This window comes from Columba livia, chromosome 3 (assembly GCF_036013475.1).
Source record: "Columba livia isolate bColLiv1 breed racing homer chromosome 3, bColLiv1.pat.W.v2, whole genome shotgun sequence".
Taxonomy (NCBI): Eukaryota; Metazoa; Chordata; class Aves; order Columbiformes; family Columbidae; genus Columba; species Columba livia.
Genome location: NC_088604.1, coordinates 119,027,830 through 119,053,041, shown reverse-complemented (window position 1 = coordinate 119,053,041; position 25,212 = coordinate 119,027,830). Strand labels below are relative to the sequence as shown.

The following is a 25,212-nucleotide window of genomic DNA, read 5'->3' as shown; positions in this document are numbered from 1 at the left end:
TGCCATGCAGAGGGGGGACAGGATGAAAAGAAGGAGCTGGAGAGCAGTTCACTTAACTGCACTGCCATTCTGCCGTGCTACACAGAGAAAACCCATATTCAGAGCCAGAATAATACGTTTCCCTCAGCTGCAATGTTCGAACAGGGCTGATCGTGCCGTCCTACACAAGGACATCCGCGAAGTCAGGAGGAGCGCGGCTGCAGGTAAAAGACCCAACAGTCACCGCTGCAACGTGGATTTAAAGGCTGTTCCCTCTATTTACACATGTAGATATTGTAATGCTGCTACGCAAACAGTCCTCTGTGGACTTTTGCTTGTGGTTTTTATTATAACACGTTCCCGACTGTGAATGGCACCTTCCCTCTGCAATATCTGCTCTTGTGCCCTTTGTGCTTTGCCTTCTGACTCTGTTTTTGTTACTTTTCTTGCTGGCAGGATTTTAAAAAGTAGGAAATGAACTTTCCCTTCTCTTCTCTAAGTGATGCTCATGGCATGTGAGCCGCAGTTGCATTGTATTCCCTGAACTTTGCAGCCACTGGAAACACGAACAGTATGTCAACTTGTTCCTGCCTTAGCGAGAGAATTCAAGGTCAAGCTGACCAGTGAACTCTCGTATTTAACCAGAGTAAGTCGATGCTCGTCTACAGCACTGAAACCGCCTCTAGGAAAGATGTTAACCCTGTGCTGGGCCTCCAGACAGCGCAGGCCGTGTCATGGCTTTTAAAGCAGTTTGCTGCTGCTGTCAATAAGAGCTGGACATACTGCATATGTCTGCCGAGCCTAAACAAGTGTCCCTTCTTTGGATGTGCGCCGTGCACGGGAGGCCCTCAAGGGTTAATACATGCCATTCCCGAGTTCAGTGAAGGGACAGGGAGAGCCGAACAGCGGGAATTTCAGGATGTTAATAGCCTCTTCTCTTCCGATTGGCCCAGAACGAATGCAGGGTACAGTAAATTGTCCTTGTCAGCTTAGCTCACATGATGATATGCTTTATTTCTAGACATGCCTTGAATCTGTCCCTTGAATTTATGTTCAGAAAATAAACACTTCCAGACGGCAATAAAGCATTCGGTTGTAGCTGGCTGTTGCACAGTCTCAAGCCAACCGAAGCCATTTGCTTTAGAGTTTCTAGAGCTTCTGCAAAGCTCCGGCTCTGCGCTTGTGCTTCCTTCAGTTCCTGCTCACGTTCGCAAATGCCCCCAACACCCTTGGACTTGAGAGGATGCCCCGACTTACTTGGGAAAGCTCCAGAGAGTTTCACTTGGTTTCCATGCGGGCGCCATCCTAGAAGACGACATCAGGCCACCTCGTGCGTGCAGACCCTCCCGTCTTTTATAGCAGGCAACACTGAGCGAAAAGAAATAATTTAATGGCAGCAAGTTGCAAAATAAAGATATCGATGATTCAGGATATGAATTTCCTACCATAAAAAAAGTAAATTAAGCAGCTGTTACGTTTTTGTCTGATGTGGCTAAGGAAACAACTGGTGGCTGGCTGATTTACCGATTAGGAAGGTTGTATGCAATAATCTCCAGGTGTTACTGATAAACGCCCAAATTGAGCTGCAGTGTTTGTTTGCAAGCAGTAATTTTATGGCTATCCTTTCCTCAGTTCCCCTCAATAACACCAGTTTATAACTGCATAGTTACAGTAGAGGGGAGTTTGGCAAAAATCAATGGTAAATGCGCATAGGAGACAACAAAAGAGCAATACAAATAGAAAAAGCCTCGTTACAGCTTTAGTTTATTAGAGGTGTGTGGATATTAAAACGCTTTCTTCTAACCCAAAGGCACTAGAAGAAGAAATACTGAGTTATATCCACCAGAAGCCAAATATTATGCCTGGAACGTGCCTGAAGATCCCCGTGCATAGGTGGTTTTCATTTTTCTCCTGTTTGACGTAACAAAAAATTTATGCTCAAGTCCATTCCAGCACCCAGACAGGAACCCACATGGGGCCAGAAGCAGCTTGTCTGTCATCTCAACGTGTCCCATAGCAAAATCATTTAATAAAAAGCCTGGAGAACAGTAGGGTACTGTTCTGTTCTAGGTTATAAACTCGTTAGGAGAAAAGGATGCAAAATAGGAATACTCCATGTATGAAGTGGAGCTGGAGTAAATTCCCACTAATTGCCTTCTACAGTGGCAAACTGGCCAAAAAAGGGGGTGACCACAGAGGTGGTGGATCTCCCACCCCACCAGTGGGCAAAGACAGCCACGGGGGACCAGCAGAGGCTGGTGACAGGGGACGTTCGTTGTGCCAGTTTCCAGACAAGACACACTAGAAGGACCTGAACAGATGAGGTAAATTCCTGCCGAACCATTTCTTTCCCTTCTCCCCTCAGCACCAGGCCAGACGCCTCCGTACAGGAGGGATGCGGAAAACGTTCTTGCGGCTGGTTCAGCAAGGGTGTTCAAAAGCTTTTACAATTTCCTTGGAAGCCAAAGGGCAATTATGCTTCAGACCCCTCCACCGCCCTTCCTTTTCTCTGTCTATTTTCCTTTTTTTCTGTCTCTCCTTCGCTCTCATTCCCATCCTTCCCTTCCTCTTCTCCTCCCTTGATCCCATTCAGGGACTCCAAAGGACTAATTCAGCACAGCGCTGGCAGAGATAAGTTAAAATAATGAGCAGATTTACAATTAGGGAGAGTTCTAAGGGTTGGGAATTGTGCGTGTTTCACAGCCATCCCTTGCCAGGGATGGGGACTTTATCTTGGGTAGATAGAGCTCCTTCCTTCGCTGCCACGGCCCCACCCTCGGGCATCAAGTGGAATTCCACATTCACACTAAAACGCAGCCGTATTTCAAACATATCTCACTGAAAAAAGAAAAAAAAAGTTAAAAATGTATGCTCTACTTTGGCTAGGGCTGATTATCAATGGTGTACATGCCTTTAAAATCCTTTGTTAATGAGGTATCCTTATTACCATAATCAAACACGCTTAGAAACTTGTCACAGATAAGCAAAATTCTTTACATTCTTCGCTCCGCACTTTCTTTTGGCATCTCTTTCCCATCCCCCTCGGCGACTGCTGAGCTGCTGAAGGTTAGGGACCGGTAGTGCTGGAAATTAAAGCCCTCTGTTTACCCACGCAAGCGAAGAAACAGTCAAAGCTTCCTTACTTTGCCGCAGAAGTGACCTGAACGGTGACCTGAAGAGACCACCCTGCGGAGAGAGGAGAGGTCACCCAGCCTTGGCGCAGGATCTGCTCGGGGCATCCTCTGCAAAAGGCAGCGAGGGAGAGATTGCAAATCATCCAAACCGCGCCAAATTATGTGTGAAGGTTTTGTAATACAGACTGCTGTCCACCAGGGATTAAATTAAGAACATCAAACCCGACCACAGAAAGAATTTCGTTTTAGACTTAAATTCGACTCGCAGCGTTTTATTTAATGTATTTTTATCAACCCCCACGTCCCCAAACATCTCGCCACCAGAAAATACTTAAATAAATTGGGCAATTTGTGCAGAGGGCCATACAAATTTAGCATGAAAGACTCTTGCTTTTAATCTGTTCATAGAGAACGTGGAGTCAGGCAGCCATTCCCCTTCATTCCAGAAACCACCTCTTCTCCCTGTGTTTATAGAGCACCTGTCTAAATAGCAGAAAAAAACCTTGATTTAAATGTGAGTGGTCTGACATGAATCAAGTGATTGATAATTAGAGCAAAGTTAGACATACACTCAGCTCAGACAGGGGAGTTTGCACATCACTACATGTCAGCATCCGCCGCTTCTTATCCCGAGACTGGGCCATTTCCTGTGAAATTACAAGCCACAACAGCATTTTTCATAAATCTGACTTCTTGTTACATAAATATACATCTTATTACTTGTGGGTTTTGGGTGTTCATGGTTTGTTGTTTTTTTTTCCTTCCTATGAAAAAAGGTTCTGCTTTACTGTAGCCTTTAACATGCAGATTTTCTTAATTTCAGATTTGGGAATGTTTCTGAGAAATTACTTTTAAAAAGAGACAACCTGCAGAGGTAGGAAAAAACCCCTAAAATCTCTCATAGAACTGCACATTTTTAAGTACATGCTGCTTGCCTGGTTCTCTTTGATGGCTACATCAGGGCTATGATAATATATCAACTGCATTCTTAGGGCTCAGTTAACCCTTCTGCGACTGGGAAGGATACTTAGAGCTGCACTGCAGGAAGTGCACTTAGCCAGAAACTTTATTTATTGCCTTTTGCAAAGCGGGGCGATGGAGGCCAAGGTTGCGGCACCTTGTCCTCATGGTGTCCGGTTGGCTTTCAGACCTGAAGCTCCCTAAATCCTGTTGCTTTGGTGACGTTCCCGAGAGTTTTTCAAGTGTGTTTGGAGCTGATGTGGAAGCAAAGGGAGAGTTTCCCACCCTGGGCAACAGGCACCGCAATTAAGACCTTGAGATATTTGTGGATTCCCAACAGCCCATTTCCAACAACAGTTTTGTCTGAAATCATCCTTTTCCAATCGGAGAACAGCAGGTAAATACTGAATATATCTTCATGTTACTCCTGAGAGTAATGTAGTTCCACTCCCTGGGAAACTGAGGCATAAGGATTGAATTATTAGCTTATGGCCACACTAAGAACCCGAAGTAAATTAAGTTATGAGCCCTGAGAACCACTCCGTTCTCCTTTACTGCAAAACCACGCTGACTTCTCTGCAGTTCCGTCCTCTAACACAAAAACAACCAACCAAAAAAACCACAACCAAAGCCCACAAGAATAAAACACGACAAAATCTTGGGCTTGTAGATAGGAGGACAGCATTAAGTAAAAAGCTTAGGAAAGTTCACGCTTCTGAACATGTGAAAGTTTGATTATTAAACTTACCAGAATGCTTGCAATCAGAACCTTAATGCGTAAAAAGAATGTATTAAGAGTACGGATGATTGTCCATGTGTATGTAAATATACATATACTTCATATTAAACAGTAACATTTCAACTAACTAGTAGTATCCAGCTAAACTTATTCACCAGATACGGATACTCATTCGCACTCTAGCTTTGGTGTCTGAGTACCAATAAATGTGTGAAGAACCGCCACTGAAAATATACGTTACTTTAGAAAGCGAAACAACAACAACTACAACATGATATTATGTCATTAAAACTCTTGATACTCCCATCATCCTCTGTATTGACCAATTATGGCTGCTCATGGCCTTGTAAGGCAGGAAAATCCTGTAATTTTAGATGCCGGGGGACCCAGTCTTGTTCTGGAGCTCTGATCCAAAGCGTTTTGGTTTGAGATGGCCAAAACGCTCATCGAGGGCTACGTGGGTTGGGCCTTATCATCCCACAAAGAACCTGGGTGCAATATCACCTATTAAAAAGCTAGCGTTTGCCAGGAGTTACCGCACAACTATAGAGACGACCGTAGTATCTCCAAAATTATAGGGCTGACTGTAGTATCTCCGACAAGCCAGTGTGGGAACTGCAGGTTAATGGTATCTCTTAATGGTGATGGCTGTAATGTAGGTTAATGGGATCATCTTTTCTTTTCCCTGGGAGAATTTGTGAATTCTTCCATTCGTTGTCATTATTTTTAGTAGCAAATGGAGGACGATGATGCAGACCTGGAGATGTTTTCACCGGGAGGTTTGTTTTTAGTACAGATCCCATTCGATTAACCAAAATCAATGTGATTTCTCCGAGGAGCAGTGAGGAAGGCACAACATACAAACCAGTGCTGGTTTGCCTTGGTGTGTTTGGTGCTGCCCACATTTCGGAGAGTCCATCTCTTGGGCTCATGTCACATTGCGCCCTGACTACATCCTGGGAACCAACGCATTAACGCAGCCCACCAAGCTGAGCCAAAATCCTTAATGCACTGAAACGCACCGCGTGGGACATCACGGGTTACATGAAGTACTTTTTGGCTGACGGCTGAAGTTTGTCATTGATCTGAAGGCAGATCTTCCCAGCCACGTCCCCGTCCCCGCTGACTCCTGTGCCGCCCTGCCCTTCAAGCCTTGCTGGCGAGGATGCTGGAGGGCACGGGCTGTTTGTCCGTATGAAAACCAAACTTTGCTGAGTTATCAGAACAAGGCACGCCTGGCTGTCAGCTTATCAGCCAGAGGAGAGAAAAAAGAAAGAGGGAAAAAAAAAAAAGAAAGACCAGAAGAGCACACGGCTCTGCTTTCATTTCTTATCACAGAATCACAGAATGTCCTGAGTTGGAAGGGACCTACAAGGGGATAAGCATCCAGCTCCTGTCCCTGCACAGGACAACCCCAAACTACACCGCCAACAAGGCGCAACTGAAAGGGGAAGGCGACTGTCAGTTTTGCAGGGGTGAAGCATCGTCCCCTTTCCTCCTTCCACCTCCTCCTCTCGCTCTGTATGTTTCTCCCCCCATGACCCGCAGCCCGGCCAGGGTGCGGCAGCCCCGGCGCCGAGGCCAGTGGCCGCTGCTCTGTCCCTGCGGTAGCCCGGCGGCCAGTGAGGCTTTGGCGGGGGGTTAATTGCCCGCCGGCCCCGGCTCCATTCACCGACCGGCGACGTGACCCGCCTGAGCGAGCCCGCGCCGGGTCAGGGCGCGCGGGGGCCAAGTTCAAGGGCACAGGCTGGTACAGACGTATAAACAAGGGAATGGTATGTAAGCAATAAAGACATAAAGGTTAGGATCAGGGCTAGCAGTACAATAAACAGCTGTGATAACCCAGTTTGTTTATAGATAAAGAATTTACTGTAAAATCCGTAACGCGCAGGATACATTTGTTAACGCTTTAAGGGACGTGTGGTTTTAGGCTCCCCTTTTATTTTTTGCTCTGTGTGCTGAGCAAATCTCTCCAAACCTCCTTTTTCTTGTTCTACTTTCTTTTAAATCAAGCCCAGGAAACACAGGCTTATCACATTAGCTAGAAATCTTTCCCTCCTAAAATCCCTCCAAACAAGTCAATGCTGTTCCACAGGAGTTTAAAACTGCTGCTACAACAAATTCAGAAAGGCAGATAGCCCAGTCCTTAATCCTTACAGCTTCCTATTAAAACACCCGTGTTTCAAGCAAGGAACATCCCTTTACATCCCATTTTTCCTAATTTAGTTTTAATAAAAGTTAAGTAGAGTAAGTACAATTTCATTAGGGCTCCTGTAAATTTTGCACAGTGTATGTTTTGCCAACTTTACTTTTAAAATATATTTCTGAGTGTAGCCAAGCGTTTTGCGGAATTACCGCGGCGCTTCTTAACCGTCCTGCGAGGCTCCCATCAGAAGTACAATATATCGTACTGTAACTATTGATCCAAATGGCTACATTTCTAAAGCAGAAAATGATTGTGTAGTGAAAGCAGTGCAGAGGTGCAGTAAAACGCCCTCACCTATATAAAGACATAAAGATTAAAGTCACCCTGCAGATTCCCTTTAACTCCTCCAAATCCACTGTGTAATGTGGTTTTTTTTTAGGATAAATCAAAAACTTTGTACAAATTAACGTGACAGGTGCCAGCGTTCATAAATAAGATTGCTCCTCACCATTAGGAGGCTTCAAGAAAGTTTACTTTGCTTTAGATACATACAAAAGCTGTTAATTAAATTCCCAGATGTCAAAAGAACCTCTGAATATCTAGAAGGCAAAATAACACCCCCAAATTTGTCAGCCGGAACACGTATTCAGGATAAGAAATTGAGACTTCAGTACACAGGATGCCCTAGAGTGTTAATACCAACAATTTTCAGTTCTGTGGTTAGTCTTCAATAAAGTTTAGATGATCTTAACAAGAAAATACACAGGTGGAGCCTGTTGTAGATACTTTCTCCTTCATAGCACCAAAGTGCCTTTCCTAAACTTTTGGAATCAACTTTTTAACTGCGTAGTTGTTATTAGTAGCACGTATGTTACATGTGACTTGTAAGAAGCATTTGATTGCAGGACAAATATAGTTGCTCTTACATTGCTTTCAACCTTCATTCTTGGGATGCTTTTTGGTTCCAGGCGTCTTCAGCACCTTTAACCTTCCCCTAATGACACCCAAAAATGTGATAAATGTTGGAGGTGTCGGGCAGGGCTCTTAACGCACTTGAGCAGCACAATCAAGCTCTCGCTGTGAGCTGGGCTCTTCAGCTACTCTTTAGCCTAATTAATAAATAACAATAAACCAATATATCATTTTATGCCTGCTCTGAGCCAGGTTCTTCTGTGGCCTGTTTCTGCTGCCACCGTATTCAGTGGATAAACACTCCAGGTGAAATAATTCCCCCAGTCAAGCTGATGGTCACATTATCCAGGATTGTAAGGAACTGGTAGATCCTAAACAGATTAATCTTGGAAAAGAAAACCTTTCAGTCCCTGGCTCCTGGCTGCTCCTCTACATAAATAAGGTGTTTTGTGTACTTCAGGAGTTCTGTCACTGAAATAATCAGTTGATCAAAACATCCTTATAAGTCAAGTTCTGGTGCTCTCTAGCTCTGGTCAAAAGACAGATGGATGAAAAGGCATTGCTGATGCAAACCCCTACCACGCCTGGGGCCTTTCCCCTGCACAATTATCCCGCCTGGATTATTCCTCCAGGAGTGTGACTGATTTACACGCTGCAGGAGTGCACCTCATCTGGGAAACATGCGCAGCTTTTTAATTATTCTCTGCGCCACGGTATCACCCGCAGGGTTTCGGTTGGAGCTGTGGTGCTCGGTGCCGCACATTGCAGAAGGACAGGATGGTGCCCATCCAAATAACTTGGGCAGAGAGAGGCAACACAAAGCAAGAGTAAAACGTTTGCAGTGCAAATACTGAGTGGTTGTTGCAGCACCCTACCTGCCTCGCCATCTTCAAGGGCTCGGAGTTGTCCCTGCCCAAAAGGAGCTTGAAGGAGGATGATTGGCGTGGGTGTTGTGAGGAGCTGTACGGCACAAGCCTGATGGTACCGGCCCAAATTATTTCCTGAAAGAATAAATAAAAGGACAGCAAGTTAGGAAGGGCTCTGACAAGGAGGACAAGGCTTTTATGTGAAGCATGAAGGGAAGGAGGTAAAGGACAGAGGCGGAGGGAGACATCACGGAGGCTGCGGCAGATTCAGAAGCCTGGAGCCCAGGGCTGGGCTGGGAGGGGGATACATGATGGGTTGGAAGCAAATGGGGTGATGCGAATGCGTGGTGTGGGCCATCCACCTCTGAACACCACTACACACCAAAACAAAACTGTTACAGGTGAGGCAAGCGGTGATAAGAAGGAATTAGTTCACAACAGGCTTGGGCCTGCAACCGCACCTTCACTGTCATCAAGAGAAAAACAAAACAAAACCAAACAACAAAAACCAACCAAACATAAAAACCGCACAACCAAAAACCCACCCTGCGAGATTAATCACAATCCATTTCCAAAGATGTCTGTTGCTACTGATACATTTGATCTGCAGAGGAAACTGTTTGAAGTGGGGTAGCATCCTTGCATCCTTCCCACCTGGGCCACCTGCTCCTCAGCATCTCTGGACTGATTTGGGACAAGCCCAGAGGATGCAGACAGGTGGGACAAGCCCAGAGGACACAGAATGGTGGGACAAGACGCCTCCAGGTCTGAGCTCCGGCAGCTGCATTCATCCTGTGCATCTCCCTGAAAAAGATGGTGCCGGAAGGGACCATCACTGGAACCATCACCAGAACCACGAGCTGGCCTTCAAACTACTGGCTTTGCACTCAGAAGAAATGAAGAAATGTCAGAAGGAAGAACAAAACAGACTAAATACCTAGTTCTGGTCTGCTTAGGTAATATATGGAGGGGTCACACGTGTTTTGGGGGTGCAACGTGTTTCCCTTTTGAAACTGTCGGTCCCAGCTATTACGTGACAATTATCTGCGAATTCAGATTTACGAGATTCCTCGCCCAGCCAATAAAACCAGGAGGGAAATATAGAGATGTCCATAAATGACATATTTTCATGCTTTGTGCAACCCGTCTCTGCAAAGCGCTTTTGAGCAGCTAAGCAATTTACATCTAATAGCAAAGTGTTTTTTAATCAGTCAGATCAATTTGTGAAGAATTGGTACATTAGGTATAGCCATATAGCACAGATCCTTATAGCAAAGGTTTAGAAGTAATTGCTCCCTGACCCACTGAACACTGTATTACTATAGAAGTTTGTATTCTATTAAGAGTTAATAAGTGACCAAAATCTAGACTAATACACTGTCAGGGTTCATTATCATTACAGGTTCTTGCTATTTTTCCAGTGCCTTTTGCTCTGCCCTTCTTGCTACATATGGAAAACCTATATCAAGATGGTTGTCATGGCAATGAAAAGATTTGCATGTGTCTTATCTATCTATTTAAATACCTTCTTATGGTTTATAACTGCCATAATACATCCCTCCAGCCCCTCTCACTGCTAATTTAGCACGAGCCCAGTGTGTTTGAGGTCAGCGATATCATCGAAAGCATGTTGTCTACATAACTCCAAAGCTACTGTCTGTGGGGTAATTGTTTCATGCAAATAAATAAAAGTACAACGGTGACACGCTGGTCCCTGACTGGTGCAATCTGGGTAACTCCAAGAAGAAATAGTGTAAAAATCTGCTCTGCGTGCACGTGTGTGCAAGCATGACGCCAGCATGCGCGTGTGCCATTTGAGAGAACTAAAGAAAACCTGACAAAACCATCCCCCTCATCTAGGTTGCCCTTTTTTGGGAGGGTAAATGAAAGCTCCCTTTGAGCCTAGTGTCGTGGCATGAGCTCGGAAACACTTTGGGTTTGGTACCAAGGGGCTTTTGGGAGGGTGTGAAATTTTAAAAACAAGCTGTTGAAGATTTCAGCGTGTTAGGTTCAAATGATCCACACTTTGTACTTACCACAAATCAAAGTTCTTCCTTTTTCCATGTCTTTAAACCTCAGATATTTCCATCAAAATACACTGGAGTGCAAGCTCTCTTTGAGAAGACTGCATGGAAAACAAGGAAATATTTTGCACACAGAGCAGAAACCGCACTTCATCAACAGACACTGTAATACCTGCATTACTCTGCCTCCCTCTTTATCTTTTTCCCCTTCAGGAGTTTGTGCTTTGCTGCTACATTCAAATGGCTGCAAAGGTAAATATGGCTATTACTGCATAAATCCATAATGCACACAAGGCAACGTGCAGTGTGGAAACACAAAGAGAGGTAACAACAACCACCACCACCACAGGCTCTCTCTGAAACCCCAAAAAACCAGACCCTTGATTCCTCATTGATCTCCCTGACTCAGGGTTGTGGCTTTTCAGGACATCCACAGATTAAAACTACTTTTTCAAGTACTTCAAGATGTACTACGGATGTATTTTCTGGCAAATTGTACGCAGTTGCTACCAGAGATTAATAATAATATCGGAAATGTTTAACAATTTCGTAATCGACTGATTTGTTACCAGTATTTAAATCGCTTCGCCACACTTACAGAAATGTATTTTCCCTTAAGATAATTTATATTTGTATTCACAGCGTGAGGAAATGCCACCTATTCCTGCAGTAGTAAATCAGGCACCATTTACCCTGCCAATACAGTTAGACAATGTTTATGTGCAGGACCACATTCATTGTTTGACTAATCCGTAAGGGGTAGATTTTCTATTGCATTTCAATAGCTCATCTACTTCAGACTGTTGTGAACTTGCTAAAGATGTGTTTTCACTGATAATAGCAGATCTTGGAGTGTGGTAATCTGGAATTCAAGTTTCGGTGACAGATTCATTCAACCAGCATTTTGCACGAAGCATTACTGCAAACATTATATGTGTGAGCGCGCGAGTGTATAAACATATTATACATATATACGTATCTGACAAAAGATAATTTCTGCAATTTAGAAAACTAAGGATTTTCAAGTTGAGCGTCAGTTTCCGGGTGTTTTTCATAATGCTTTCCACAGCAGATGACCTGACAGCTAATCTCGTGATCTGAATTGCGCTCCGGCGCACACATCCAAACAAACCCCCCGTCAGCCCCTCAAAGGATCCCCCGGCTTTCACATGCCCCACAAAATGTCCAGAGGTCCAGACTGACCTCCTCACCCCTGTCTGGGAAACATTCCTCCTCCCGACAGCTCATTCTTGCCGACAAACAGAGCAGGACCGAGCGGGCACCCGCTGAAAAGGGCCGAGCGAGGGGCCGTGAATGGAGCGTGTCTGGTACGACAATGCCAGACAAAGCCTGCGAACGGGGCTGCAAACCCCGCTGCCGGTCGAGGGGCTGCCAGCGGCTTCCCTGCCCCCTCTCCCCCTCCTTTTAAATGTCTCTGCTCCCCTTTGGAAAACAGATGAGCCCCCCGAAGCCACAGCAAACAGGTGGACAAAGTCACCAGGTGCTGTGTTACAGAAGGGGAGGGCACTTGCCAGCAATGCCGATGACTGCAGGATTTCTCCCTCCCTGCACCACCTGCTCTGGGTGCCATTAAAAACGGTGACAAGGACAAAAGCAAAGCAAAAATTAAGAGTGCGGGAGCTGCTCCTGCATCTGGGTGAGGGCAAAAGCACCAGGGTCACTCCAGGATGGGCCACCGGCCCGCATTTTTGGTCTTTTTTGAGGAGGAAGACAAGCGCAGCACTAATGAAGTGCGAGGTCCAGACCTGGCTTTATTTCTCTTGGTTTTAAGTCGTGGTTTTTGGAGGAAAACAAAGGAAAAAAAGACACCATGTATCTGCACTGTGATGTGCTTCTCCCATCTAATCCATAGTGAAGGCAATGACTTACTTAATAGTGAAGACAAGAAAAACACAGAAAGTGCTAAGAAGTTTTACAGGATATGGATAAGCTCAACTCATTTATGCTCAGCCCAATCCAGGGCAACTTCTGAAATCAGGGGAGAGTCCAAATTTTACCAGTGAAGGCAAGATCAGTATCCAGCCTGGAGTGCTGAAGAGTTTTAGCACATATCTGAGAAAAAAATATATTGCCTTTTTTTCCCTATCTGAGAATATATAAAATTTCAGTGGAAATATTTCATTAAAAGTAAACCGAAAAGATATTTCTAATACTTATCACTAGTACTAATTTTGAGTGATCATTATGTCTACCAGACAAGCCTCTGGTACTTTGCTTACCTTGTGGTCCACAGCAGTGCAAAAAATGAAACAAAATGAAGAAATTATGGAGCCACACAGCAAACACAGTACGAAACCCTCCTCCCAAGAGGCTCTGTGAGCTTCGGAAAGGCCATTCTGGGCATTGAATCAAAAGCAAGGGAGTTACAGGTAGGTAACCCACCGTATACTCCTTCGTAATTTGGGATTTCTCATCTTGGGAACCCACCGGTAACTCTAGTTCTATGACTGTAAATGCCCTTTGAGATGGGAGTTACTGGGTCAAGGCAGGATGATAAGGATGGTTGAGACCGGGGATCTTACTAATACACAAAAAGCCCTTCAAAGACCAGAAGCTCTCAGGATCAAAGACTCTCTGGCTGACTGATTTGCCCATCTAGGATTCTCTGCCTGCAGAACTCCACCTGGGTCTATCAGCAAAATAAAACTTCCTGCCTGTATTTTAGATCGTTTCCCAAAAGGGTGGTTTGGATGTGACTGTCCAGACCGACCTTGCCAGACCTTTATCAGCAGCTAATTTAATCCAGGTAAATAGGTGTAGGTGGTCGCAGCGAGGGGGGGTAGCAGGAGGCATCCGTTCCATCTGCAAGGGCAAGGTTGTTCCTGCTTGGGCCAAGGTGGAGAAGGGAACTGCTGCATCATCTCCTGGTGACAACAAGGCCCCCAGAGCCAGCACAAAGGCCACAGTTTGCTGGGAAAGCGGCAAAAAGAAAACGCCAGCCCTGCCATGTCCGGCTGAGCCCTTTGCCGGGTGTCCTTTGGGACGGAGGCAGCTGGGGGTGAGATAAAGCAGACTCCAGGCTGGTTTATCTTCTGCAGGGGGCTGGCCCTGGGAGCAGGAAAGCGTAAAGGTGGTTTAACAACCACAGCTTCTTGTTGTTTGTTGGGTTGTGGGGTTTTTTTCCCCTCTCTGAACATCTGGGCAGAGCTGGAGCCTCTGGCCAACCTGCAGTGCCCAGAGGAGAGCCAGCGCTTGTGCCACCGGGAGCGGATTAAAACATCTTGGGGACAGGAAACCTGTGAGGTTAAAACAATCTGTAGAAATTTTTATTTAAAACGCACATCCCTATCTGTTTAGAACATATATTGCTGTTGCACAGAGGCCTTTTAAACACCCAAGCAGAGCCAGATTTGAAGTTCAGTTTGGCGAGATCTGGGTGCACCCAGCCTAGGAATGTGCCAGTCTAGAGAGAAGAAAAGCAGCTTTTCCTGTGGGTTTGGAGGGAACATCCCTGAGCAACAGTGACCTCCGGAGCTTTACATCCTCGAGACAAAGTGACCTCCCTTGCGCCCTGTGTGCCCTGCGAGCTTGGGGGCCAAGCAGCTCCCGCCGGCCTCGGGGGGCGAGAGGGGGTCGGAGGGAGGGGAAGAACCATCCCCTCCTCCCCGGTCTCATAGCCAGCTAAGTTTTTGTCTCGTTATGCCTTTTAATGCAAGTAAATCCAAATAACTGGGCAGTAATGAATTATAAATGGAACAAAAATGAATATACTATTAATACTACTCCCTGAAGGGGATAAAAGGGATCAGCAGCTTTATCCCATGGTGCAGCTGAGAACTGGCAGGCAGGCTGGGCTGACAGTCAGAGGCCACTCTGTTTCCAGAAGGGAAAGAAAAATCCCCAGCAAAGGCGAGGAGGTATTTTACCCGCTCCTGCCGCCCCGATCCAGCCGACCGCAGCTCCTTCCCCCGGTGTAACCGCTCGGAAGAGGCACAGTCCTAAAATGGATGCAGAGAGGATGCTCTTGCAAGCCAACAAGCTCTCCCCTCCACTTCTTCACTGAAATATGCTCGTATAAAAGAGGGAGTAAACAAAATTTGGCGCTTAACAATGTCCAGGCCCTTCGGCGCTCCCGCAGCCCGACCCCTACGGCTGCCGCGGGGCGACGGGGAGGGAAAACAAAGCCAAAAGCACGGCCTGCCCCGGCACTGACCTCCCGGCAGCCAGGTGCCGTGGGGCACCCGGGCCCCCGATAACGCTCGCAGGAATGCCGGGAGATAAGGGCAGTGTTTTCTGAATTATTTCCTACCAGCAGGTTTGAGAGAATGGGGAGGGAGCCCCTGCCTCCTGGCGGGTCAGGGCATCTGTGGGGATCACCTCTGATTTTTGTTTGTAACTCCTCCCGTAAGGACTGATCTGGAGAGTTGCTGAGCACCCTCACCCCCTCTAATCCTCCCAGCACCGGGGAAAACAATCTGGGCACACACTTAAACTCTTTTATACACTTTAAAGTACAGTTAAACTCTGTCAAGTGCTGAAATACAGGAGGCTTCAATCTGAGGAACAGTGAGCGCTTCCATGGGTTTTCACCTGTTCAGTTTTGGGGCTTAATTTTGCTGCATTAAAGCCAGCATGAAGCTTTGCCTTGATGTGGGCATGACCAGGGTGGAAACACCTGCACATCCAGTCCAAAATGGGTTAAAAAGTTCAGAAAACAGCGGGAGGTTGCTTTCAAAAGTGACTTGGCTGACTTGGGCAGAAAGGAACAAGGTGCTTCTTTCTTGAGGATTTTTAACTGGAAGTGCTTGCAATGGGACAAATTTTCTTCTCGATGGGCACGTGTGTGGGCTGAAATCAGCCTCTCCAATGCACTTTCATCATCTACTTTGTCTTTGATTTGGCATGATTGGTTTTAGCACAAATGAATCACCCCGGGTTAATCCTTCTCTCCATTGCCTTCTCCCTGCCCCATGGCAGAGCAGGAGACAGCGAGACAAACAGCCATACAGCGACTGAAGTGGGATCATCGATAGCATTTTGAGAAAAAACAAAAAGAAACCTCCAGCCACGTCAGATGAAGACGATCCAACACTTCCCAGAGCCCTCGGTGACACTAATGCTGTTTACTATCGCGCTTCAATCACTCTTCACCCTTAGACCAGGATTAGATCATTTGAAATTACAAATTGCCATTCCTTCACCGATAGTTTGGAAGCAGCACCAGCCTGTGCCTTTGTACCCACGTCTGACAGCCCACGGTTTATCCGACAACTGGGAGATCATTTCACGGCCGGCATCAGGTCACTATAGCTGGGAAGCATCCGCACAAGATGAAATGAGGATGCGGGCAGCGCTCAACCAAACTACTGCAGGGATAAAAGCAGCCAACACAGCTCCTTTCAATGCCCGGCGATCAGGAACTACAAAGTTCACCTTCAATATCTAATGTACGAATTTAAACTAAAAATACTTTATCAGGTGCATCTATTATTTTCATGTCTGACCTTGCCCTCTTGAGCCTTTCTTGACATGGAATGCCAGCCCTGACCATCAGGATTTGCTCACTTCAGCAGGTTCTGCTGAGCGCTCGAGGATCTGTGCATGGTTGGCTGTGAGCAGCCTCTCCTCTCGCAGTTGCGATGTGACCGGGCTCGTGGGTCTGGGGAGGATCAGGTCGAGCAGGTGCCAAACTGAAATAAAGTACCTGTCTGTGATGCTTGTGGGTGGTCTCGCTCCTCAGCTTCCCTGCCCTGCCAGGAACATCCCCACCTGCACGGTGGTGGGACGCGGTGATGCAGAGGGAGATGTTTGGAGCCAGGTGATTAATGGGGCTGGTTTTTAGTCCCTGACCCCGTGTGGAAACTGCTGGCCTCAGAGCTGGGAGGAGATGCTTTGCACCCTGAGGCTGGCAGTGCTGACAGACTGTCCTCTGGCTGTTACCCATGACCCGATGTCCTCAACCTGCTGCTGTCCCCAGCCTGCTGGCTGCTCCTGCCTGACCTGCTGCCACCCAGTCTGCTTGACCTGGGCTGGCCGGGTACCCCCAGCCACCAGCAGCATCCCCATCCCACAGCCAGGGTACCACCGTAACCACGGAAACCAGCCCAGCTACGGTCACCATGGCAACGCCCAGCGGTGCTCAGGTTGGCGGTGCTCAGGCACTGGGGGAAGCGGCAAGGGGGCTGCGTCCCCACTGGTGGCACAGGGGCCAGAGCACAACCCTCATCCTGGGAAAACCAACAAAACCCGAGCGAGCATCACAGCGGAGATGCAGAAACACCACGTCTCTTCCTCCTGGCCCTTGTGTGACACAGTCTTCTGCCAAAAGTGGTAAAATTTCCCAAAGAAACTCCAAGAAGAGAGAAGAAAATGTGGCTTTTGATGACAACACTGAGCGGTACCGTAAGACTCTGTCCCAGCTCACAAACAGCACAGGTCCAGTGTAGCTTTGCCAGATGAACACAGCCGTCATGTCTGAATAAGGACATAAAAACCTTAAAAACTAACTTTCTCCAAAGGATACTAAATGTTAATTGTCATCATTGCTGCTCTCACCCCCATTTTGCATGAGAAAGTACTAACTTCTACCAAGATAGAGTCAGCCAGGTGTATGTTAGGATATATATGTGCCTACATACTGATGGATTTATTTACCACTTTATTGAATGTGCGCCCAATCCTAATTGTCAGGCTACGTCCACTTAGGTCATGGAAAAGCAAGTAAAAAACTGCTAGAAAGAAAAGAGTTTCTGGATAATATTTGTTTTACAACGTGAAGAAGCTCTTTATACGCAGGGCTCTGTCAGTAGCACAATATGGCATTGCATCTCCACTGCCCCAGCCACGAGTAGCAGGGGAATATTCCAGTAATTATACCAAATCCCCAGTGCGTTTTGAGGTGAACTATCTAGAATAACCAATTTTAATAGCGTGTCACTTCTCCATCTCATAAAGTAGGAGTGAATGGGCTGTAAGAGATGTGGTGGGGGGACCTGCTCATACCAGGGCCCAGGAGGTTACTTGCCTCGTCAGGGATTTAATTACCAGGATCTACACACCCCTCCCTTGGTGCCCACCACCACAAATACCCCATTCCTTGCCTTTCAGCCCAAATTTGCTGCTTTAGTTTGACTGGCTCCTCTCCACTTTTTGAGGAAAGCAGCATTTCTCCAAAAACAGAAAAGTGAAACAATATGAAGTGCTGAAGCAGAACTTATGGCACTAAAATTTTGCTTTGTATTCTAATGGTGAAAATGTTGCCTTTGCTTAATAAAGTCACACCCCCCACCTGGAGCCCTCCAAAGGCTACAAAAGCTTGGAAGAGATAAGGAAGTTCAGTTTTCTTCTTCTCCACACCCTATGTTTTCTACTGTCTATAAAACCTGTAGTAACGTCCTTGTGAAATACAAACTCCCATAATGGACTTCAAAGTAATTAAGCTAGTATTAGCATTTTTCCTAACTTTACCGTGATTGTAATGTGTTATAAAACCTTGCAAACTACTAAGAAGCTTTTTTGTATTAATATTACAGACTAGGCAGATAATTTGCAGGATTTCGAGGCTGCAGCTACAAATGGTGAAGTGGCCAGTGGAACCAGGGTTTGCTTGGCTGGCGTTTGTGATGAGATCCTTGCTGTGACAGGCAGCCTATAGACATATATGTTCCTGACAAATTAAACTACATCAAGTGTACAGTGATAGTAAAAATCGCTTTCCACAAATTGACTAAATAGCTACCGCAAACAGAAAAGAGAAACACCCCACAAAACTCCAAAATGCTAATTTTACTCTTTTTTCAGGAGTGGAAATACTGTTTGGTTTGGGTTTTTTTTTATATTTTCATGATGCAGTGTGATATTATTTCTTCAATTATTTGACTAATGAAAAATAGTTTAACCCAAAAAAGCATTTGGTACATCCTCTGCATTCAGCACTTCTGCTACCTGCAGAAATGGTTTAATTACATAGATCTTGTCCGCAAGGTCAGTAAGAAGAATCCTAAAGGGAGTCTGATCCTGATTTACTGTGACTCCCTTTGTCCACTCTACTACTGTTAATGGTGATTTTCCATTGTAGTATCATTTATATTCACTTTAAAGATACTTTGTGGGGCACAGGGAAGTGTGGGCTCCATTGACACAAGTTCCAGCTATGAGGATTTCAGCTGGCATGAAGGAGATGCATTATTAACTGGAATCAGGTCCAGAATAAAAGACAGACCCCTAAAAAACTGGTTCGCTTCAGTGTTCTGTGTACAAAGTCAAATTTTGTTAGTTTTCTTTTGCTCTACCTAAGCAGAAGTAGCAGAAATTAAGACTTTGAAAATATCTTATGACTTTTTCCTCCTTATCTCAATCTGATCCTTGTAGGTCCTTCATCATCCTTGGTGATCCTTGCGGGCCCCTTCCAACTCGGACATTCCATGACTCTAATGATCCTGTGGATGTTAATTGTGCAAAACACCTGTTGCAAGTGATTGACGGGACTCAAATGTGAAATTTGCTGTGCTGAATCCAGAGGTTGCTCCACGGCTGCGGAGCTGCCAATGCGATGGGAGGACACGTCTGCTGTCCCCACATCTTGCCAGCAGTGGTGGCTTTACCGTGGGCAGATTGGGCCACCAAAGCCTGGCTTTGGCCAAGGAGGAGGGTCCAACACCTCCCAGGTGGCCCTTGGCCACCACAGGGCTCCTGCAGACTCGCTGTCACCGAGGTCTTGTTTTGGAAAAGTAACTGCAAGGCAGGTGTCACTTTTCTCCGCAGGGCTGTGGGGTCAGGAAGGAGAAATTCTCCAAAGCAAAATAGAGAGAGGAAAAAAACCCGTTAAAGAGGAAGCAGGCTATGGCTACGGGAAAGCATATTTCTTTAAAAACACCTCAGGAAGTTATGTTAGTTCAAATTTTTCAGCTGCCGCCCTCTGAAGAAGCACACGTTCCACTTCATCATGTAAAGAAAAGAGTAAATTGAGCACCATAAATCGGAGTTGTGCTTACGGCAAAGGTGCTGTTTATCTGCCTGATATTTAGACTGACCTTTGCTGGGTTGTGGAGTTTGTCTGTCTGCAAATCCTCAAATCTCAAACAGAGAACACTCTGCCGAGAACCAACTGACCCGCGGGGAGATGAAATATTACCTCCTCCACTGTACACAACTTTTTTTCCCCGGGAGCCTCACCAGCGCCAGGGCTTTGTCTCCAGCCTCTCGCAGGGCTGTGCACCCATCCGGCTCCATGGCGCCCCTGCCACCCGTCAACCAGGGGTGCTCACTGGCCCCGCTGTGGCAAATTTGGCCCTTCCCTCTGTGCTTGGGATGTTTCCTCTCATGAGTTCGATCAGCAGATGCAAAACCTGGCAGAACCACATCATGTCCTAACTCCAGTCCCAGCTTATCCCTGATGTTGCCCGTTTCTGCTCCCCACTTGCACTAAACACATTCCTTCCTTAAAACCCTGCATGATGGGGTTTTTTCATCATCCCTTGGAAGCTGATCATGCGACAAAGATGGCATCGGTGCTACCTTTTGTTATCCTGAGGAAAATGTATTGCTGTTTTTTTGCCAACCAACTCCACTGCCAGTGCTTAAGATTCAGTGCTGGAGCTCGTGCCTTCCCCTTGCTTAGCCTTCCAAAGCCTTTTGCAAACATTTAAATAAACAGCCCTAGGAAGTAAGTATTAATAAATACATTTTACAGAGCTCGATTTAGTCCAGTCAGTAGGAGCTATGCACACATGAATTAGTAGCAGACTCAGAAAAGCAGCCCGTGTGCCTCCAGTCCAAGTGCTGCCAGACACAAACTGGCTGCGCTCACTTCCCAAGCATCGCAGAAATAAACAGGCTCTCACCCCACCAGCCAGTCCCCTTGCAAAATTCTTGCGAGAGCAGGAGCTCCCCTGAGACAGCGAGATTCACTAAAGTGGGCTGAAATCCACTGTATCCCGATTTCCACCCATCTGGGAAGCTCCATCCAGTGCTACAACACCTCTGGGTGCTTCTCTCCAGCTGCAGGAGGAAGCCCCTAACGAGTTAATGCTAAATGAAGCAACAGGCAAGATTTGTGAATGAGCAGGCCAGAGGACTGTCAGGCCAATCTTCGCACAATGATGGCTTATTCACAAAAACTAGGCTTTGAACAACCTAATTAGGACCAAGAATACATCATCTGGACAGTACGGAGAAAAGTGAAATATGTTGCAATTGCCATGCTCTTTCTATTGTCTCCAGATATCAGCCGAGGAGCCAACAAAACCTCCTTCCCCGAGCAGGAAAAGGGCACAGCAGCTCCGTGGGCTTCTGCTTGTATAATCTGGGGAGAGCCCAGTGCAAAACGCATGGCTGAGGTGCTGCCAGGTCCCGTCCTGTGTTACAAACCAACCCATGCATGATACCCCGTCCATCGAGACCCCAGCCACTGGTGATGACCAGTGACCACTCCACTGCCCAAAGCCCAGGACTCAAACCCAGCCTAAAAATTCCCTTTGAGGGTGCAGCTGGGGGTACACTGCCTGTATGAAGCAGTCACCCAACCACCCATCTGCCCTGGCTTGGGTCCCTTTGTCTGGTTCCCAGCACCGAGGGCGGCATGCGGCTGCAGGAGCATTATCACCTGATGCTGAAAGAGGGGCGAGAGCAGCAGTTTTGTTCAGCATTCCAGCAAACAGAGCTGAGCACATTTCCTTTTCCGTGGTGGTTTTGCCTATCAATGCCTCTGCCACCAGCCGAAAGGTGACTCGGTGCGACCCAGGCGTGAGCTGGAAGAGTTAATCCTCCAGCACTTAAGCACAGATGGAGCCGGGGAAGACTTTCCTTCTTTAAAAGTACAATTGTTGTTCAGTTTCCCTCAGGTACAGATTCATTAGCTCTTGACTGGCTCTCCTTGCTTGCTGACTACTTGTGGAAAAAGCCATTTACCCTGGTGAATGTCAAGGTTAGTTCAAACCGTCCTTGTCATCAGTCTCTCTGGCAGAAGGTCAGGGAGAAGCTTCCCTCAAATGGGCAGCGTCAAACCCAGCCGAGGCTGACTTAACTCACCCAAGGAAAGGAGACCTTCCCTGCAAGGCGATAAACATTCCCCTGGGCAAAGAGGACAAGAGATTAACCCCTCTCTCTCCTCCAGCTCCTTTTGGACTGCCTTCAGCCAGCAACCTCCCCGATCACATCTTCATCTCCCTTTGCTGGGCAAGACCACCAAGCCTTGCAGGAAAGATTTAGCCTCAAAAGATGTTATCCCAGCAACCTTATGTCCTTTTTTTTTTTTTTCCCTAATTATTGTTTCTTTAAACTTTTAATTTAATCTTTACACCTCCAGCACCACAAGCCTCATCATATGGCAAGCATTACGGCACATAAGTAAACAATAAGCACCCATTTTATACCTGTTAGCTTTGGTTCCTGCAGTACACGCTGTGATGTCTTCAAGGTGGTGGGGAACCACTCTGTGTATGCAAAGGGAGGCACATGTGGTATTTAATGAAAAAGAAGAAAAGAAAAAAAAATCCAGCAAAGCCTCTGTACCCTTTTGTGTGCTGTGAGTCGGCTCAAAGGATAATTAATGTTAAAAGGAAATAGTTTTGGAGGCAACACTTTCGATAAGAATACCATGGGTAAATTACAGGAAAAGCTCTCCTGCACCTGGAACGGGCTTCGTCCACAGGGCTTTAGTGTAAGAAAATGAATGGGAAAGCAAGAGAGGAGACTTGCGGTGCTCCTTTCATGCTCTCTGTTCACATGGGAAGAATTAGAGGAATTTTCTAGCAGGAGGGAATGGGGGTAAATTATATATGGCCTCATCACAGAAAAATACTGAGGTTTTGACCACTCAATCTTGCAGCATTACCAGCTGGCTTCTAAGGTTTCAGTCTCGGCTCTGCCACCCCGACATCCGTCTGAGGGACCTGGGACCATGGGAAAGCAGAGAGGATGGATGTGTCCTCATTGCACAGGTGCAATGTAGAGCACACCCATGGCAAGAATTACTGACACTGTGAGGAAGAGCAAAACTCAAGAAAATAAAGTCTCTGGCATTTGCTGTCCTATAGCGTTTATCAGCTAAAAGACTGACAGTTTCCTGTAAAAACCTCATTAGAAATCTTAACACAGAAGGAAAACATCTTGCAATTACACAGCTTCAATTCAAAGTCTTTTTGGACATTACATTAGTTTTTTAAGTTCTCTCATTCACCTAAAAGACACTGGAGATGCTTGGTTTGAGGCTTCTGGTACAGAAGAGCTCTCCTGTAAAGAAATACTCACCTACAGTCAATTAGACATTAGCCAGTGCCTTGAAGTTCAGAGACACCGAGATTCATCAAAGAAGGTCTATTTTGAACCAATATTTCAGCCAAGGTCGAACACGACACCCGGATGTCGCTTCGGACTTCTCTGCCCTTGCGACAGCAAACATGGTTTATGGTATTTCTAATTTGTGGAGTTTTCTGAGAGATGAGCAGATCAAAAATGTAAATGTCTTCAGCCCTCAGGTCAAGCAGGCAATCTGTGCCCACGTGTGAAGGAAACGAGTATGACAGTTCACAAAACATCGCTCCCAGGAATAAGGGCCCTTGGTTTCATAATAAGCTAATGGTGGGTTTAAAGAGGACGCCGTGAATCCCCGTCTCCCTCCAAATTTCCTCTGGGTCGCAGCTGGAAAGCAGACCCAGAACCAGCCTGAGGCTGTTGGGAGAGAGATCTGCCCACCTGAGGGCCAAACTCGGACCTACTTTTGGTTACCACATGTTTCAACATCTGTCTGAACAGCCCTGGATGGAATTCAAAAGAGCTCGTGCGTTTTACCCCCGTGCAAATGAGATCCTGCAAAGAACCCTTCCCCGGTTTTATTGTCTGCAAGGCTCCTTCCCCGATAGTTCTCCACTTGCAATGCGCTTCTGCAAAACGAAGCCAGAGCCGTACAAGACCTGTCCTGTCTCCTCGCATTAGAGACGGGGAGCACGCCGATCAGTTTGAAAGTAGGTCGAGGCCTTTTCATGTTCATTCAGTTTTCAGGTTTCATTTTTATACACGCTCACATACATATTATAGGTGGGGCTGATAGCACTGTCTATTATTAAGGTTGTATGACACTTCCCATTATAAAAGACTGTTTCATTTGCTTATAATTTGGCCAAACTCAAGCCAGACTTTCTCCTGTAACTGCAGCTTCCAGCTGCTGGACGAGGGGACTTGGAGAGAAGAACAGGAGCTGGTTTTCCCTGGGTATCCCCAGGACTGAGCGACACAGAAAATCAAAATTTTCATGTAAAGAGGGGGGAAGAGGACTTGTGAGGAAGACTGTTGGGCAAAGTCATGAAACAAAAATAGCTGTGTGAAGCAAGGAGGCTGGGAGTCAGCTGGTGGCAGCAAAACAGAGGAGCTGGACAAGAATCCGATGGTGGAACAGGCTGGGTGAGGACGCAGGAACAGCATCCACGTCAATACTGGTGCAGAAGGTCATCGAATCGCACCAGTTGGTAACTGTCAAGGGGAAAATGTCAGGGATGTCCGACAGTAAAGGAAGAACTTTGAATTAACTTCCCAACCTGTCCTGGGAAAATGAAAGCAGTACGAAGCTGAATTCAACAGACATGGCTTAGAAACAGGCGCTGTTTGTGCTCATCGGCATATAGAGGGGGAAGAAGCCGCACAAGGTCTTCCAGCCCCCTTATCCCATAACTGCATCACCTTCTGCCAACATAAACACCAAGCATGAAAAAAAAATACATACGACTATCACTAAGATCAAAAAAATTCATACAGCTATCGTTATGCAAAACAAACTGAGAAAATGCATCAGCACCTAAATATGAGGTATTTTTTCTTACCTACAGTCATATTGTTGGCCTATAGTACAAGAAACAAGAGTCTACGTTAACAAACCGACTGAGCAAAGGAAAGAAAACTACCAAAGGGAGCCAGACCCATGGACACAAAGTCACAGGCAAGTGCTCACACCGAGTGTCCCAGTGTCCCCAGAAAGGCAGGTGGGAATTGAGGTGCCCCAAACCCACCGTCAGTTCTGCAAATGCAAGTTAAAGCTTCACTTTTGCATCACTGTATTTCTAGATACAACTCTTAGGAATTATTTGAATAGCCTGAGATTAAAAAATAATAATAATAAAAAAAAGTTGTGAGATTATTAGGCAATATCAGCCTGGGTGCAAATGGGAGAAGGTTAAAACCAGTCTTGTGCCTTCATGCTTGGAGCTGAGAGCCGTGAGAGCATCTCACGGTAGGAACACGCCACTGTGGAGATAATTTGTGTCAAATTGAAGCTCTGCATTCACAGATAGCTAAGTACAATAACAATTAGAATAATAAAAGCCAGGCCCTAGTACATGCTGCGTGTACGGACACTTCTTGCCCTTGAAAATAGCAAGAGAATGGTAGAGCTCCGGGTGACTATCACTTAGTAAGCTAAAAAATGTGAAAGCTAAAAATGCGTGTGTGTGTTTTCAGATGAATTAAAGAGAGGAGTTTGCTGATGTAAAGTCTTAAATAC

At 46.2% G+C, this 25,212-nt stretch overlaps 1 long non-coding RNA gene across 3 annotated transcripts in view; it reads right to left on the bottom strand.

The window, feature by feature from the left end:
- Positions 1–25,212, bottom strand: part of LOC110362498 (uncharacterized) — a 358,492-nt gene that overhangs the window by 54,560 nt on the left and 278,720 nt on the right. Inside the window, exons 12-16 of one of the 3 annotated variants that reach the window (XR_010471817.1) lie at positions 10,773–10,861; positions 9,282–9,622; positions 8,746–8,871; positions 3,123–3,221; positions 1,237–1,347 (exon numbers count right to left, since the gene is read on the bottom strand). This is a non-coding gene — a long non-coding RNA (uncharacterized LOC110362498). The remainder of the gene's footprint in view (positions 1–1,236; positions 1,348–3,122; positions 3,222–8,745; positions 8,872–9,281; positions 9,623–10,772; positions 10,862–25,212) is intronic. The other 2 variants (XR_010471818.1, XR_010471819.1) reach the window with 2 other exon arrangements.